The sequence below is a fragment of the Triticum dicoccoides genome, chromosome 4A (assembly GCF_002162155.2).
Source record: "Triticum dicoccoides isolate Atlit2015 ecotype Zavitan chromosome 4A, WEW_v2.0, whole genome shotgun sequence".
NCBI lineage: Eukaryota > Viridiplantae > Streptophyta > Magnoliopsida > Poales > Poaceae > Triticum > Triticum dicoccoides.
In genome coordinates this window covers 644,728,669-644,744,608 of record NC_041386.1, presented here as the reverse complement: position 1 = coordinate 644,744,608, position 15,940 = coordinate 644,728,669, and positions in this window count along the sequence as shown.

The window sequence follows — 15,940 nt, the reverse complement described above, 5'->3', positions numbered from 1 at the left end:
AGTCGTGGGGCCGTGGGCGTAGTAAATCCCACGACCGCCCCCTCGGCTTCGCAGCCCACGAGGCAATAAGTAGGGGAAAGAGGGGGGCACGCGCGGTCCTCCTTCCCGCCACTCCTTGCTCTCTTCCTTCTCACTGCTCCTCGCTCTCCTCCTTCTTCTTCTTCTTCGCTCCGCCGCGCGCCCAAGCTCCGACGAACGCCACGGCGATCAGCTCGCGATGAGCTCTTCCTCTGCCGCCGCGCCTCCCCCGGTGCACTCTAGCACCTGGGATGGCTCCGAAGTTCACGACGACCATGTCGAGTTCCTCCGCCGGACTCGTCGGCTCCCCGACGAGGATCACGTGCAGGTGCGTCTTGCGCCGAAGGGGGAGATTTCCCCCGCGCCGCAGGAGGGCGAGCAGGTCATCTTCCGCTCACACTGCTTGCGCGGGTTGGGGCTGCCGACGAGCAGTTTCTTCCGATCCTTCCTGGAGTTCTACGGCCTCCAGCCGCACCACCTCACCCCCAATACAGTGGTGCTGCTGTCCGCCTTCGTGGCCTTGTGCGAAGGCTTCCTCGGAGTCCTCCCCACCCTCGATCTCCGGGGGGGTTCTTCTTCTCCAAGCTCGGCACCCAGGCTGCAGGCGTGCCGGCTCAATGCGGCGCTTTCATCGCCGTGCGAAGGTCAGGGGCCGACAACCCCTTCCCCTCCATCTCGCTGATAAAGTCAGTGAAGATGTGGCAGAGATCGTACTTCTACGTCAGGAGCGTCTCCGCGAGGGGCGACTGGGTCAACCTGTCGGCTTTCGAAGCTGGCCCGCCGGCTGGGAGACTGCCCAACTGGTCGTACCAGGCCAAGTCGCTGACGCATGCGGGAGCCGGCGCCATCGTGCGACTCTGAGTGCTGACGCAGTCGGAGGGCTTGACTGGTCCAGACCTGCTGGCCGCCTTCATGGCGCACCGAGTTCTCCCGCTCCAAGGCCGCCCCCATATGATATGCCATATGAGCGGGCACCACGACCCGAGTCGGATGTGCACCAAGGACATGCCTCACGAGGAGGTGGCCTTCATGGTGAACTACCTCTTGGACAACAAGCTCCTGGAGGATTGGCGGTTCGGCAAGGAGCCGTACTCCCGCGCCAACCCCCCGCCCGTGGTGAGTTACCATTCCTTTCTTTCTTTGGATTGTCTTTTTTCTTGCCGAGTTTGTTTTGACCAGTCGGCTTTGGTCAGAATCCCCTCCTCCACCCACCAGCCGGCACCTCGGGGCCGGCCCGCGAGTTCCTCGCCGACCGGGCGGAGAGCGACGTCGACGACCCCGATCTGGGGGCGGCGGCTCTGGAGGACGACGCCGAGGGGGGAGGAGGAGCAGCGGGTGACTTCAGGCCTTCGTCCACTTTCGCCGACTGGCCTGACAACGACGCCGAGGGAGAAGTCGCCCCCCGCCATCGGCCAGGAACTGGCCAGCCTAGCGCAGGCTCTTCTGCTGTGCCGGGGGCTCCAGGTGGCGGGAAGAAGCGCAGGGTCGTGCCGACCTTGTTCGGCAGTCGGCCGAAGAAGCCCAAGGGTCCGGCTGCGGCAACCCGGCGGGACGAGGCGGCTGCGAAGGCCATCCGCTTCCGTAAGGAAGTGAAGAAGCCACCATTGGTCTCCGTGTGAGTATTCTGTCTTAATGCTTTATTCTTCTTTGTGACTTTGTCTTAGTCTTTGCTTGCTCCCCTTGCTTCAGGGCTCCCCTCACTCTTCAGAGGGTCACCGCCGCCTCTGTCATGGGGTCAGCGGAGACGTCCACCACCACTCAGTGGATTGACCCCGCTGCTGACCTCCGGGAGGCGACAGAGTGGAATGCGCAGGAGAAGCGCAACGAAGAAGAGGCCGTTCGCCTGGAGAAGGCGGAGGCCGATAGGGCGGAGGCCTCCGCCAAGAAAAAACTGGCGGAGGCCGAAGCCGCCGCCGCGACAAAGCGGCAGGCTGAGGAGGCCGCACGCCGCCAATCGGTGGTGTTCGTCACCCCGTTGAACTCTGCGCCGCCGCCTCCGGAGTTCACGGGGCAGACTGGGGAAGCCGGCGGCGAGAACCCCGCCGTGGAGAGGGAAGGCGGCGACCCTTCTACGCCGGACGTGATCGTTCCGCTGCCGCCTCCACCGTCTTCTGAGGGAGCGCAAGGCAAGCAGCAAGCGGACCCTCCGGTGCCGCCGACCGAAGACGAGGCCGTGGCGAGGTTACTCCTCCAAGTCGGCTCGCCGACGCGCCGCCGTCTGGAAAAGGCGACTTCGACACCCCGCCCCCTGGAGGTCGGCACCGCCAGCTCGGCGATCCCAGACGCCGAAGCGACGAGCGCCGTGCCCATTGGGTGGGTGCGAGGAGGCGGCACAGGGCTGCTGAACCAGGCGCTTCTGGATGTCCAGGCGAAGCTTCGTGCCGAGGGCGACGCTCTCCAGAATTGCACCAAGGCGTACCTGGCATCGCGGGCAGCCGTCCGGGTATGTTTTTTTCCTTTGGTCCTTGTTTCCTTGTTCCTCTCTGTGGGGGCGCGCCAGCGCACCCACTGGGTGTAGTCCTTGAGTTTCGGGCTGGCTGCTGAGCAGGTGGCCCAGAACTCCAATTGATGAACTCTGGTATTAATTTTTTGTCTGAAATGCTTAACGCAGGATTACCACAACCTCCGCGTCACTGCCTTCAACCGTAACGTTGAAGAGCTGGGCAAGCGGACCGCCGATTTGTCGGAGAGCCGGAGTAAGTTTTTTTCCTTCTTTGCGGGGGCGCGCTGGCGCACCCACGGGCTGTAGTCCCCGAGATTCGGGCCGACTGCTGAGTAGTCAGGCCGGATCTCCCCGATGATCTTCTTTATTGATGACTTAACGCCTTCTTTCTTTCTTCTTTTCAGTAGCCAATGCTGCTCTTCAACAGCAGCTGAGCGAAGCCAACTCCACATTGTGCGCCAAAGGGGAGGAGTGCAGCAACCTCTCCACGGAGCACGATCTGCTGGCCACTCAATTGGCAGAGCAGAAGGAGCTGCTTGTGAAGATGCAGAGGGAGGTGGAAGAGACGGAGACCGCCCTCCTGGCCGAGTTCGCGAGTGAGCGCTCCTCCTGGTCTGACAAGGAGGGGATGTTGGCCTCCGGCTTCCATGAGATTGAAGAGATCGTTGATGGTGAGTTTCTTTACTTTCTTTCTTCGAGCTGCCGATTATAAGTCGTGCCGACTCCTGGTTTTTGACTTGCTTCTTCGTTTCTTCCATCTTGGTAGACTTCTTTCCTGGGCACTCGCAGGCCACCATCCAAGCCATCGAGGCCGATCGTGAAGGTCGGAGGGCGGAGGGCGCAGAGATCGCCGCCGACGCCCCCCGAACCCTTGACGAGCACATCCTGAGCATCAAGGCTCGCCTTTGGCCGACTCACCGGATGCTGCGCCGGCTTCAGCGTGTCGGTGCCCAGGCGATTGCCGCCCAGTGGCCGGACATGCAGGCTCCGCGCACCCCCAGCCTGACGGCCGACTGGCTAGAGGTCGCGGCTGGTCGTCTTAAGGCCTGGAAGGGTTCTTCGGCTCGAGCTGGGGCGTGCCGGGCCTTGGAGTTCGTCAAGGCGTGGTATCCGGGGCTGGATCTAGACCGGCTGGCCACGCTTCGGTTGGAGGCCCAGCCGGAGCTGGCAGCTACGGAAGACGCCCTCGTCAAGCGTGTTACGGCGATCGCCGAGTACACCGACACCAGCATCTTCGTCCCCGAATGGTTTGAAGACAGCGAGGAGGTACCGCCGGAGTGGTTTGGGATGAACCCAGACTATGGCGAGGACTCGGCGAAGGTGATTGGCTCCAGCGTCGAGGAGGAAGGCGAGGCGGAGGACGGAGGCGAGACGGAGGCACCAGAAGACGGAGCAGACGGCCAGCCTCAGCTCGACCGCGCCTCCAGCAACGAGCCGCGTGCGACCGACCCGACTGCCGCCAGAGGCGATCAAGCCGAGACTAGCCAGCCGGCCGCCCCGACGCCGGACGTTGTCGCCTCGTCCGACCCTCCGAATCCGTCAGCTGCTTCCTAAGCTGCCGCTTTACCTTTATTTTATCTGCTTCAGTAGTCTTTGAAGAACTTGTTAATTCGCACAATTCCACCCGCGGGGTGTATTTTGAACTTCTGCTCGAAGATTCGGCAGGCCTATGCTATGTAAATATATTTATCCGAGTTCTATCTTTTCTTGCTCATTGCTCTTTTGGCTTTTTTCCTTTGTTGCTTTCTCTTAGTTGCCTGCCTTGCCAATCGGACAGCCGCTCTGCGGACTGCCGCTGGATCAAATGCTTGGCTACTTTGGGAAGGCAAGTACTTAGCCGTTTTTAAGAGTTTTTGAGCAAGTTGAATAGGAGGCGGCAATCCGACTACTCGAGAGTCGGTTTGCAAAAAGGCTGGAAGCCGTCTTGAGCTATGTTTTATGCTTTGAGTCCTTAGCCATTTTTCATGTGAATGCCCATTCTACCTTACTTCTGCCCACCGTACAGTCGCTCTGCGAGCTGCGGCTTCTGACAGGAGACAGTTTAGGTGTTTACACACTACTTGTCCGACTGCAGGAAGCATTTCATAGTGCAAGGCGGCAAGTCCCCGGGCCGACTTGTCGAGCCCGGTGCCAAACGGCATAAAAAGGAGTAACATACTTGCAGGCATAATTTTTATCATACAGACAAAAGAGGGCAGTCCCCGAGCTCGTCTCGGGGGGCCCGAAGTCTTGGTACTTTAATACAAAAGGTAGCGTGGTACATACTGCATCAACTGTAAAATCTTCGGAGGAGATTTGCATTCCATGGCCGCTCTGTCTCCTTGCCGGAGTCGTCCCTCTTGCATGGTCGGGGCTTCTGAGCGTCAATCAGGTAGTAGGAGTCGTTGCACGGTACTTTCCTGATGATGAAAGGGCCTTCCCAAGGCGCCGACAGCTTGTGCTGGCCGGCTGTTCGCTGGATCAGCCGGAGCACAAGGTCGCCTTCTTGGAAAGATCTTGGCCTGACCTTCCTGTTGTGGTATCAGCGCAGGCTCTACTGGTAGATGCTGGACTGGCTAAGTGCCAACAGCCGGCCCTCTTCCAGCAGATCGACACCGTCTTGTCGTGCTTCTTCTGCTTCCTCCTCGGTGTACATGGTGACTCATGGGGAGTCGAACTCTATGTCCGTTGGGATGACGGCTTCGGCACCGTAGATGAGGAAGAAAGGCGTGAAGCCAGTTGACTTGTTTGGAGTCGTGCACAGACTCCAGAGGACGGCTGGTAGCTCGTCGAGCCAATAGCCAGCCGAGCGCTCTAGAGGCTCGATCAGCCGGGGTTTGATGCCGGACAGGATGAGGCCGTTTGCTCGCTCCACCTGGCCGTTTGACTGTGGATGGGCGATGGATGCTAGGTCCAGTCGGATGCCCTGTATTGCGCAGAAATGGGCCAAGGCGCCTTTGGCGAAATTTGTGCCGTTGTCGGTGATGATGTTGTGTGGTATGCCGTACCAAATTGTGATATCGGCGATGAAAATCACGGCAGTCGGGCCGTTCAGCTTCTTGATTGGCTTTGCTTCTATCCACTTGGTGAACTTGTCCACTGCGACAAGTAAGTGGGTTAAGCCACCTCGTGCTGTCTTGAATGGTCCCACCATGTCTAGACCCCAAACTGTGAAAGACCAGGCAATGGGGATGGTCTTGAGTGCAGAAGCAGGCTGGTGCGGCTTGGAGCTGAACTTCTGGCACCCTTTGCATTTTTGGACCAACTGCTTGGCCTCTTCTAGGGCAGTCGGCCAGAAGAAACTATGTCGAAAGGCTTTTGCGACGAGCGCTCTTGAAGCCGCATGGTGGCCGCACTCGCCTTGATGGATGTCTTTGAGAATTGCTTGACCTTGCTCTGGCTCTACGCAGCGCTGGTAGACACCAGTGACGCTGCGCCTGACCAGCTCTCTGTTGACTATGGTGTAGGCTGCCGCCCGGCGTTGTACTTGCCGAGCTGAGGTCTCATCAGTTGGCAGCTCTTTGCTCACCAGGAATTTGAGGATGGGCTGGGCCCATGAGGGTGCTGCTACTTCTTTGACTGCCAGAACTGTGACTTGGACGAGGGCGGTTGGGCTGGGAGGCGGCGGGTTGGAGTCAACAACCGCTTGCTGGGTTAATGAAGTCCCCAGGCCGACTGGCGCGGCCCTTGGGTCGAGTTCTGGAGTCTTTGAGTCTGCTGCCGCAGTCCCCGGGCCGGGTTCGACTGTGTCGGCTTTGGAGCCATCTGCCGAAATCCTCGTACCGACTGCCGGAGCTCTGGAGTCGGTTCCGACGTCTTCGGGAGGAGCCGGCACAAAAATGGAGTCTGATTCTGGTGAAGGCTTGACAGACGGCTTGAGGAGGCATTGAAGGGCGACGCCGGATGGTATTGCTTGGCGGGTAGAGCCGATTCGTGCCAAGGCGTCTGCTTGGTCATTGTCGTTTCTTCGCACATGGAGGAACTCGCACCCTTCGAAATACCCGCTGAGTTGCTGCACGAGGAAATGGTAACTCGCCATGTTTGCATCTTTCGCGTCCCAATCGCCAGATGACTGCTGGACCACTAAGTCCGAGTCGCCATAACACAAGATCCGGCGGATGCCAAGTTCTTTGGCAAGCCAGAGCCCGTGAATGAGCGCCTCGTACTTGGTGACATTGTTGGAGGCAGTAAAGTGGATTTGCAGCGCGTATTTGAGCTTGTCTCCTTTGGGAGAGGTGAGGACGACGCCGGCTCCCAAGCCGGTGCGCATCTTGGAGCCGTCGAAATGCATCCGCCAATGGGTGGAATCAGGCGCTGGAGGTAGGTACTAGGTCTCGGCCCAGTTGACGAGAAAGTCGGCCAATGCTTGTGACTTGATAGCGGTGCGGGGCTGGTAGTGGATGGTGTAGGGAGCCAGCTCTATGGCCCACTTGGCCACTCGGCCAGAAGCATCTCGGCTACCAATGATCTCGGCAAGCGGGGCCGTGCAGACCATCGTGATTGGATGCTCTTGAAAGTAAGGCTTTAATTTCTTGGCAGTAAAGTGTACACCATAGCACATCTTCTGGTAGTGGGGGTAGTTCTGCTTGGAGGTCGACAGTACTTCACTCAGGTAATATACCAGTCTCTGGATAGGTAGTGCCATGCCTTCCTCCTTGCGTTCTACTACAATGACCGTGCTGACCACCCGGCTGGTGGCGGCGATGTACAGGAGCATAGGTTCCTTGGGGGTCGGAGCCGCCAGGACGGATGGAGTAGTCAGCATCTTCTTCAACTGGAGAAAAGCTTCGTCTGCCTTATGGTTCCACTCGAAAAAATCAGTCTTCTTCATGAGTTGGTATAAGGGGAGAGCTTTCTCGCCCAGCCGACTGATGAATTGGCTGATGGACGCCAAGCAGCCGGTGAACCTTTGCACATCCAGCAGTCGGCTGGGTACCTCCATTCTCTCAATGGCCTTGATCTTTACTGGGTTGCATTCTATGCCGCGTTCAGAGACCAGGAAGCCAAGGAGCTGGCCGGCTGGTACTCCGAAGACACACTTCTCGGGATTGAGCTTGATCTCGAATCGGCGTAGGTTCTCAAAGGTCTCCTTGAGGTCTTCCAGCAGCGTTCCGCGCTTTTCCGTCTTCACCACCACGTCGTCTACGTAGACGTGGGCATTTCTGCCGAGCTTCTTGAGGAGGCACTTCTGCATGCAACGCTGAAAGGTGGCGCCGGCATTCCTTAAGCTGAACATCATGGTGAGGTAGCAGAAGGCTCCAAACGGTGTGATGAAGGCGGTCTTCAGTCTGTCAGCCGGGTTCAGCTTGATCTGGTGATATCCTGAGTATGCATCCAAAAAACTCAACAGCTCGCATCCGGCTTTGGAGTCTATCACCTGATCGATTCTTGGTAGAGCAAATGGGTCCTTGGGGCAGGCCTTGTTGAGGCTCATGTAGTCAATACACATTCGTCACTGCTTGTTCTTCTTCAGTACCAGGACCGGATTTGCTAGCCATTCTGGAAAGAACACTTCCATAATGAAGCCGGCTGCTAGGAGTCGGGCTATCTCTTCTCCGACAACTCTTCTCTTCTCTTCTGATAGGCGGCGCAGGGGCTGCCTGACCGGCTTTGCATCAGATCAGACATGTAACTTGTGCTCGGCGAATTCTGTCGGTACACCTGGCATGTCTTTGGGGGACCATGCGAAGATGTCCCGATTCTCACGGAGGAAATCGACAAGCTCGCCTTCCTATTTGCTGTTGAGGTTTGCACCTACGACGGCGTACCTCTCTGGGTGCTCCGGATCCAAGGGTATCTTCTTTGTCTCTTTGGCCGGTTTGAACGAACCCTCAGCCTCCGACTCTTTTGGGTTGGGCGATACCTCAGGCTGCTTGCCAGCCATCGCCACAACTCGCTCCAGAAGCCACTTCTCAGCCGCGATTACTAGGGACTCGGCCAGCCGACTGCTCTTAGCCGCGCAAGCAGATGACTTCCGGTAGTCTCCAGCCACAGTCAGAGTTCCTCTGGAATTGGGCATCTTCATTTTGAGGTAGGCGTAGTGGGGGACCGCCATGAACTTGGCCAAGGCGGGTCGGCCGAGTAGCGCATGGTATGGGCTCTTGAGGTCCACCACCTCAAACCAAATAGACTCTCGGCGGAAGTGATCTTTGTCTCCAAAGAGGACGTCCATCAGGATCTTGCCGATTGGTGAGCAGGAAAGCCCAGGAACAATGTCCTGGAACACAGTTCAGCTGTTCTGAAGCTGTCTTTGCTTGATTCCTAACTTCTCCATGGTATCCTTGTATAGGATATTGATGTTGCTGCCTCTGTCTATCAGAACTCGTGAGAAACATGCGGCTCGTCTGTCCGTAGCAAAGGTGGCGTCCAGGACCAAGGCATAGGAGCCTGGACTCGGCATCACTTCTAGGTGGTCAGCCCTGCTCCAGCTGATGGGCTTCTCGGACCAGTGCATGAACTCTGGCATCTCCGATGCTACTGCATTCACCTCATGTCGCTGCGGCCGCCTGCTGCATCGATCATCAGCCATACTGGTAAACACCACGTAGGCTCCGTGCTCTTCGGGGTATTCGTCTTGTACTGCGCCGACTGGCCTGACAGCCGGCTGCCCAGCAGGCGGGGGAGGCAGGAGGTCGTCTCCCTTAGCGACCCTGGTAAGCCAGTGGCACTTCCGGGTGGTGTGATTCGATGGCTTCGTGCCGCTATGGAACTTGCAAGGTCCATCTAGGGTCTGCTCATAGGAGAAGGCCGGCAACCAGTTTGGCTTGCCGCCTTTCTGTCGCTTGGGCAGAGGCTACTCATCTGGCTGCTGGGCTTCAATGGTCACGACCTGCCGGCTGCTGGAAGCCGGCTGCGGGGCCTTGCGCTTGTGGTCGCCCTGCTGTTGTCGCCGGTTGGCGTCTGCCGCCGGAGTTCTTGGAGCTTGAGGGGCCACTTTGCCAGTTGTGCTGATTTGAATCTCCGCCTTCATGGAGGAGTCGGCCGTGGCGTACTTGTCCGCTATGATCAGCAGCTCGTCGAGGGTTTCTGGCTCGTCGCAGAGGAGCTTGTGCTTGAGGAGGGTGCCTTCTCTGCACCCGGCTATGAAGTACTCGATGGCCTGCACCTCGTGCACGCCCTCACAGGAGTTCCGAAGCTCGGCCCAACGCGTGAGGTAATCGCGAGTCGACTCGTCGGGGCCTTGCACGCACAAGGAGAGCTGACGAGGCTTGGGAGGACGCTTGTACGTGCTGGTGACGTTGCGGACGAACGCTTCGGTGAAGTCGACCCAGCTGTTGATGCTGCAGGGCTTTAGGTTGTTCAGCCATGTCCGGGCCGTGCCCTGGAGCATGAGCGGAACATACTTTACGGTGACACGCTTGTTGCCATTTGCTATGCTGACAGCCATGGAGTAGTCGACTAGCCAATCTTCCGGCTTCACGGAGCCGGTATACTTGGGTGTGTCTCTTCGGAGCGTGAACCCTCTGGGAAAGGGTTCGTCTCGAATGCGGGGCCCGAAACAGGGCGAACCCAGCTCGTCTTCTTCTTCCAGCGCTAGGGATCGGTGAAGTCGGTCGATCCGGTGGCGAGCGTCATTCTCTCCAACTCCCTCTCGGCGGCAAAGGCGGTCGCCGAGAGTCGGATGGTCAACAGGCGGCGGGGAGACTCGCCTCTCCTTGCGGGGAGGGGGAGGCGGACAGTCGTCCCATCGTTCCACTGCTCTCGAGCGGCCGTCTCGGTCGCGCTCTATGGTAACGCGAGTCCGACTGTGGCTGACAGCCGGCTCCTTGTCTCTTCTTCCTCGGGCGCCGCCAGTCAGCGTCCGAGACGTCGCGCCTTGATCTCGGTGAAGGTCGTCGTTTGGCCGCTGTGGCGCCTCCGTGCGGCAGCCGGCCTCGTTCTGCACGGCGGCCGCGTCGAGGAGCCGCTAGACTCGCTCCATCATGAGGCGGCGTTCTTCGCCCTCAAAATTGTCTAGCTCATCCGCTGCTGTCTGGGCTTGCCCCAAATAGGTTGGCGATGGCTACGCCACGCTGCTGGACCGCGCCAAGGCGGCTGGGCCGCGCCGGGGCCGGCGAGCCGCCGACGGCGCGATCCATCTCCCGCTGGTAGGCTTCTGACAAGTGCCTTATGCTGGCCAGCTTCTTCGCGCCTTCAACGAGCTGAAGGCGGCGCGCCTCCAACGTCTCTGTGTCAGCGTCTTCCGGGATGAGCGCAGTTAGGTCTTGTAGCGCCACGCCGAGTGAGTCGTGCGCTCCTCCGCCGGGGAGCTCGTCATGATTGATGACAAGCACCTCGGTGACGGTGCTTCTTTTGCTCTCCGCGCGAGGGAGAGGTTCGTCGTAGACCACCACATTGGTGGGGAACATGTCGAGCGACGGGGTGTCGGAGTCGAGCAGCATCGGGTCGGTGGAGCCTACGGACTCTAAGTCTACGGCAGGCTCGCCGGAAACGTGGAGCTGATCAAGGAGGCCCGCGAGGAGGCTCTCGGGGCCGCCCGTGCCTGTGTTGGATGCAGGTTCGTCGAAGAGGCGAACCTCGCCGACAAGTTCGGCCAGGCAGCTGGCTGCGCAGGCGATCTCAATGCCTCTTAGCGAGTCGGCACAAACTCTGTCTGGCGTGCCTAGCTGGCTGCGCTCGCTAGGGAGAAAAAGGGTTCCCGTCTAGAACAGGTCTCCGGACGGCGGTGCACCAGGCCCCACGTTGGGCGCCAAATGTCGGGGGTTTGGTGCGACATATGCGAAAGGATGGCTTATCATGGTGGGGGCGAGTAGAACGTCGTCGGTGCCTGGAAACGGGATGAGGCGAAGGCATGCACGCCAGCGAATCTTACCCAGCTTCAGGGCTCTCCGGGGAGATAATACCCCTACTACTGCTCTGCGGGGTCTCCGCATGATCACTATGGCAAAGTGTTTACACGCTTGCTCCTTGAGCTGTTTCTTGGAGGTGGGAGAGGGCAAGGCTAGCTCTCTCCCTTCTATATGATCTGGCCTAGAGCTAACGGGTTCCAACCCTTTGCATGGGTGCCCTAGGGGGTTTATATAGGCCTACCCCCCAGGGGTACAATGGTAATCCGGTGGGATGCGGGCCCAGCAGTCAGCGCCTCTGGCCTCCATCTTCCCCGCCGACCGCTGGGGCCCGCCGACTGGCGAGCCCCGCCGACTGGCCTGGTACGGAGCCGACAGGCCGCGTCCGCCGCGGGCGGGTCTTGCCGGCTGCTGATTACTGTAGTCGTGCTTCTGATGACGTGGGCTTGATCATGGGGTCGTGGCAACAGCCCCGCCACCTGGCGAGCGATCACTATTGCCACTCTCCATCACATCTTGATTAATGGTGCGTGGGCCCCGGGGGAGGGCTCGGCCGACTCCCCCGGGCCGACTCCCGACGGGTCCGACTGGTGGTCCTCTTGCCGTCTCCTGGGGTCTCACCGACTGGTGGGACCCGCTGCCTCTGAGCCGTATAGACAAGCCGTCGTGGGTGCAGGATTCGGTCCTGCGGTGTTGATGTCAGGGCCGGCATGGCAATAGTGCCACGCCGCACGGAGATCTTCCGGGGTACGGCGTGCTGTGGCCATGCCCGTCCTTGGTAAGGGGCGGGAGTGGGCTTCACTATAGCCATTTTCCTGCCCCGTCCCCCTTGATGAGGTCACGGGGTTTGTTGGAGTCGCAGGTCGACTCCCCAAAGCCGGCTTCTCTAGAAGTCGCCAGTCAGGAGTCGGCTTACCCTGCGGTCGTCCCTGGGACTCGGCCACGAGTGGTCAGTCGGCCATCTTGCCATTGACTTCTTGAAGGCGGCTCTTCGTCCTGGGGCCTTGAGGGGCACAGCCTGCCCCGATGTCTTGAAAGGTTCTGGGGCTCGGGTTGGCCTACCCGTGGCCAATTACTCCGACAATGACTAAAACGCTGTTCTCCGGTGCTATGGAGAGAGCAACAGATTTGTTGGAAACCATACATACAGATATATGTGGTCCGATGAATGTTGAGGCTCGTGGCGGATATCGTTATTTTCTCACCTTCACAGATGATTTAAGCAGATATGGGTATATCTACTTAATGAAGCATAAGTCTAAAACATTTGAAAAGTTCAAAGAATTTCAGAGTGAAGTTGAAAATCATCGTAACAAGAAAATAAAGTTTCTATGATCTGGTCGTGGAGGAGAATATTTGAGTTACGAGTTTGGTCTACATTTGAAACAATGCGGAATAGTTTCGCAACTCACGCCACCCGGAACACCACAGCGTAATGGTGTGTCCGAACGTCGTAATCGTACTTTACTAGATATTGTGCGATCTATGATGTCTCTTACTGATTTACCGCTATCGTTTTGGGGTTATGCTTTAGAGACGGCTGCAGTCACGTTAAATAGGGCACCATCAAAATCCGTTGAGACGACGCCTTATGAACTGTGGTTTGGCAAGAAACCAAATTTGTCGTTTCTGAAAGTTTGGGGCTGCGATGCTTATGTGAAAAAGCTTCAACCTGATAAGCTCGAACCCAAATCAGAGAAATGTGTCTTCATAGGATACCCAAAGGAGACTGTTGGGTACACCTTCTATCACGGATCTGAAGGCAAGACATTCGTTGCTAAGAATGGATCCTTTCTAGAGAAGGAGTTCCTCTCGAAAGAAGTGAGTGGGAGGAAAGTAGAACTTGATGAGGTAACTGTACCTACTCCTTTATTGGAAAGTAGTACATCACAGAAACCGGTTTCTGTGACACCTATACCAATTAGTGAGGAAGCTAATGATAATGATCATGAAACTTCAGATCAAGTTTCTACCGAACCTCGTAGATCAACCAGAGTAAGATCCACACCAGAGTGGTACGGTAATCCTGTTCTGGAAGTCATGCTACTGGATCATGATGAACCTACGAACTATGAAGAAGCGATAGTGAGACTAGATTCCGCAAAATGGCTAGAAGCCATGAAATCTAAGATGGGATCCATGTATGAGAACAAAGTGTGGACTTTGGTTGACTTGCCCGTTGATCGGCAAGCAATTGAGAATAAATGGATCTTCAACAAGAAGACTGATGCTGACGGTAATGTTACTGTCTACAAAGCTCGACTTGTTGCGAAAGGTTTTCGACAAGTTCAAGGGATTGACTACAATGAGACCTTCTCACCCGTAGCGATGCTTAAGTCTGTCCGAATCATGTTAGCAATTGCCGCATTTTATGATTATGAAATTTGGCAGATGGATGTCAAAACTGCATTCCTGAATGGATTTCTGGAAGAAGAGTTGTATATGATGCAACTGGAAGGTTTTGTCGATCCAAAGGGAGCTAACAAAGTGTGCAAGCTCCAGCGATCCATTTATGGACTGGTGCAAGCCTCTCGGAGTTGGAATAAACACTTTGATAGTGTGATCAAAGCATTTGGTTTTGTACAGACTTTTGGAGAAGTCTATATTTACAAGAAAGTGAGTGGGAGCTCTGTAGCATTTCTGATATTGTATGTGGATGACATATTACTGATTGGAAATGATATAGAATTTCTGGGTAGCATAAAGGGATACTTGAGTAAGAGTTTTTCAATGAAAGACCTTGGTGAAGCTGCTTACATATTGGGCATTAAGATCTATAGAGATAGATCAAGACGCTTAATTGGACTTTCACAAAGCAAATACCTTGACAAAGTTTTGAAGAAGTTCAAAATGGATCAAGCAAAGAAAGGGTTCTTGCCTGTGTTACAAGGTGTGAAGTTGAGTAAGAATCAATGTCCGACCACTGCAGAAGATAGAGAGAAAATGAAAGATGTTCCTATGCTTCAGCCATAGGCTCTATCATGTATGCAATGTTGTGTACCAGACCTGATGTGTGCCTTGCTATAAGTCTAGCAGGGAGGTACCGAAGTAATCCAGGAGTGGATCACTGGACAGCGGTCAAGAACATCCTGAAGTACCTGAAAAGGACTAAGGATATGTTTCTCGTATATGTAGGTGACAAAGAGCTCATCGTAAATGGTTACGTAGATGCAAGCTTTGACACTGATCCGGACGATTCTAAATCGCAAACCGGATACATGTTTATATTGAACGGTGGAGCTATCAGCTGGTGCAGTTCTAAACAAAGCCTCGTGGCGGGATCTACATGTGAAGCGGAGTACATAGCTGCTTCGGAAGCAGCAAATTAAGGAGTTTGGATGAAGGAGTTCATATCCGATCTAGGTGTCATACCTAGTGCATCGGGTCCAATGAAAATCTTTTGTGACAATACTGGTGCAATTGCCTTGGCGAAGGAATCCAGATTTCACAAGAGAACCAAGGACATCAAGAGACGCTTCAATTCCATTCGGTATTTAGTCCAAGTGGGAGACATAGAAATTTGCAAGATACATACGGATTAGAATGTTGCAGACCCGCTGACTAAGCCTCTTCCACGAGCAAAACATGATCAGCACCAAGGCTCCTTGGGTGTTAGAATCATTACTGTGTAATCTAGATTATTGACTCTAGTGCAAGTGGGAGACTGAAGGAAATATGCCCTAGAGGCAATAATAAAGTTATTATTTATTTCCATATATCACGATAAATGTTTATTATTCATGCTAGAATTGTATTAACCGGAAACATAATACATGTGTGAATACATAGACAAACAGAGTGTCACTAGTATGCCTCTACTTGACTAGCTCGTTGATCAAAGATGGTTATGTTTCCTAGCCATAGACATGAGTTGTCATTTGATTAATGGGATCACATCATTAGGAGAATGATGTGATTGACTTGACCCATTCCGTTAGCTTAGCACTTGATCATTTAGTTTGTTGCTATTGCTTTCTTCATAACTTATACATGTTCCTATGACTATGAGATTATGCAACTCCCGTTTACCGGAGGAACACTTTGTGTGCTACCAAACGTCACAACGTAACTGGGTGATTATAAAGGTGCTCTACAGGTGTCTCCAAAGGTACTTGTTGGGTTGGCGTATTTCGAGATTAGGATTTGTCACTCCGATTATCGGAGAGGTATCTCTGGGCCCTCTCGGTAATGCACATCACTCAAGCCTTGCAAGCATTGCAACTAATAAGTTAGTTGTGGGATGATGTATTACGGAACAAGTAAAGAGACTTGCCGGTAACGAGATTGAACTAGGTATTGAGATACCGACGATCGAATCTCGGGCAAGTAACATACCGATGACAAAGTGAACAACGTATGTTGTTATGTAGTCTGACCGATAAAGATCTTCGTAGAATATGTAGGAGCCAATATGAGCATCCAGGTTCCGCTATTGGTTATTGACCGGAGACGTGTCTCGGTCATGTCTATATAGTTCTCAAACCCGTAGGGTCCGCACGCTTAAAGTTCGGTGACGATCGTAATTAGGGTTTTTGTGTTTTGATGTACCGAAGGTTGTTCGGAGTCCTGGATGTGATCACGGACATGACGACGAGTCTCGAAATGGTCGAGACATAAAGATTGATATATTGGAAGCCTATATTTGGATATCGAAATCGTTCCGGGTGAAATCGGGATTTTACTAGAGTACCGGGGGGTTACCGGAACCCCCCCC